The sequence below is a fragment of the Rhinopithecus roxellana genome, chromosome 7, assembly GCF_007565055.1.
Source record: "Rhinopithecus roxellana isolate Shanxi Qingling chromosome 7, ASM756505v1, whole genome shotgun sequence".
Lineage (NCBI taxonomy): Eukaryota > Metazoa > Chordata > Mammalia > Primates > Cercopithecidae > Rhinopithecus > Rhinopithecus roxellana.
Window position 1 is genome coordinate 83,566,652 of NC_044555.1, and position 2,726 is coordinate 83,569,377.

At 45.3% G+C, this 2,726-nt stretch overlaps 1 pseudogene; it reads right to left on the reverse strand.

Moving 5' to 3' along the window:
• Positions 1-638: 638 nt before the first annotated feature.
• Positions 639-2,078, reverse strand: LOC104679873 (annotated as a pseudogene).
• Positions 2,079-2,726: the final 648 nt, after the last annotated feature.

Below are 2,726 nucleotides of genomic sequence, written 5' to 3' on the forward strand. Positions count from 1 at the left end.
CCATAATTAGTGTGATGTCACTGCTCATGTTTTTGTGTGGTCCTCAGGCTGAAAGATGCAGTGTGAAAGAATTTTAAGAAGTGTGCATCCACACCTTGGTGGTCAAAAGAGGGTATCCACAAGGAAACTTTCAAACTTCTTATCTAAACTACTATCCCTCCCAATTCCACATCTTAAAATCAACTTTATGCCCTTGAATAAATAATTTAAAAAACTAAGGAAACAAAGACCCTGAAAACTCTTTTCCTCTTCCAAGTTAGTGACCTCATGGATTTTGTTGCCCAGCTTCTGGAAAATGGTGTGGTGATGCTTCTAGGAAACAGGAGGTTGGCAACGAACAGAAACGGCTCTCCTCAAGCTCCACCGAATCTACCCTACCAGCCTGGTGGGTCCTGTGGAGGAAGAAGAATTTGGTCCTACAGAGGGCTCTGGCTTCTGACAAGGGAGATTCCTGCTGCCAGGACAAGCCCTGGACACAGAACATATCGACTTGAAAATATTCTCCTGTAATATCTCTGACCCAAATTTTAGCACCGTTTTTTCCATTTCACTTTTTAGGATTGAACCAGTTTCCAGAAGCAAGTGGCTTATAGCTTACACTTGGTGCCATCCTTAATTTCTTCATTCATGAACTTGGCTTAAAATATTAAACTTCCCATTCCTTTTAAAAATACATTTTTGCCCTCAGTCTCCATGGCCACTGACAAAGACTTTTGTTTCCCAGTGGATAAGAGAGACACCTTCCTTGTCTTGCTTATTATGGTCTGGATGAGGAGCATGTGGCCACCCACACCCTTGGGCACACAATCGCCCAGTGGCTGCTTCACCTGCAGCTCCTTCCTCCCTGCATCTGTTGAATCTTTGGCTTTGTCATTGCAATGCACAGTACACCTGGTCAGGCAGTCCTGGAACTTCTCCAGCTAGCTGGTCCCCAAGGCCTGGGCTTGAGCCAGAGGCACACGGCAGCACTCAATGCACTGGTGCACCTGCCGCATGTGCACAACCGCTGGTGCTGCACCAGAACATGAGGCCCTGCAGTTTCTGGATGGCCCCTCTCTCCAGACTCTTCACGATGGAGTCCACCTCCTGCACCTGCAGCTGCTGCAACTCCACTATGACAAGCCTGCACTGCCCCCCTATTTCTTACTATCTTCCTGTGTTCCATGCCCACACATGATCTGCCTCTGCCTATCTCCTATCTTCCTGAGATCTCTACTGACACATGACCTGGGTATGCTCATCTCTTTCTTTATTTCTGTGTTCCAAATCCCACATGTTCTGTAATTGTCCTTCAGTTAGTCACTTTCAGTGATCCATACCCACACATGATCTGCTCTACCCATCTCTTACTGCCTTCCTCACATTCATACCACACATGATCTAGGTCTGCTAATCTCTTTCTGTCTGTCTGTGTTCCATATCCACACATATTCTGCCATTTCCTATCATCAGTTACTTGATTCCTGTGCTCCATACCCACACATGATCTGACTGCCTGTCTCCTGTCTTTCTGAGCCTCACACCCACACATGACCTGGTTCTGCCCATTTACCTGGGCCTTCCTGAGCCTCACACCCACTCATGATCTGTATCTTACCTCTTCCTGTCTTCCTGAGCATCACACACACACATGATCTGCCTCTGATCACCTCTGTCTGTTTTCTATGCCTCCCACACACACGTGATCCGTTATTTCCTATCAGTTAATACTTTCCTGTGTTCCATACCCATACATTTTCTGGCTCTGCCCATGATTTCCTGTCTTCATGAGATCCCTACCCACACATGATCTGGCTCTGCACATCGCATTCATTCTCCCTGAGGTCCATACTCACACACAATGGGACACTTTTACTGTCTTCCTGACATTCATACCAGGACATGACCTGCCTCTTTCCATTGCTTACTGACTTCCTCATATTCATACCCACACATTACATGATTCTGCCCATCTCCCACTGTCTCCCTGAAATTCACACCCAAACATGATCTGCCTCTGCCCATCTCTTACCTTCTTTCTGACATTCATAGGCACACACGATGTTTTGCCCATCTCTTCCTATCTTACTGACACTCATACTCACACATGATCTGCCTCTGCCCATCTCTTACTGTCTTCATGTCACCCATACCCACACATGATCTGCCTCTGCCCATCTCTTGCTGGCATCCTGACATTGACACTCAACATACCTGTCTCTGCTCATCTCTTTCTTCCTGACATTTATGCACACACATGATCTGCCTCTGCCCATCTCTTACTGTGTTCATAACATTCATACTTGCACATGATCAACTTCTGCCCATCTCTTCTTGTCTTCCTGACATATATCCTCGCATATGATCTGCCTTTCCCCATCTTTTACTGTCTGCTTGACATTCCTCCCCACACATGATTTGCCTCTATCTTTACTGTCTTTCTGACATTCATACTCACACATGATCTGACTCTGCTCATCTTACTGTCTTCCTGAAATTCATACCCACAGATGCTCTGCCTCTGTTTATTTATGACTGTCTTTCTGACATTCATATTTACAAATAATCTGCATTTTCCAGGCTCTTACTATATTCCTAAACATTCATACCTACACACGATCTGCCCCTGCCCATGTTTTACTGTCTTCTTGATAGTCATACCCATACATGATCTTCCTCTGCCCATTTCTTGTTGTCTTTTTGACATTTATACACACACATGATATGACTCTGCACATTTTTTTTTG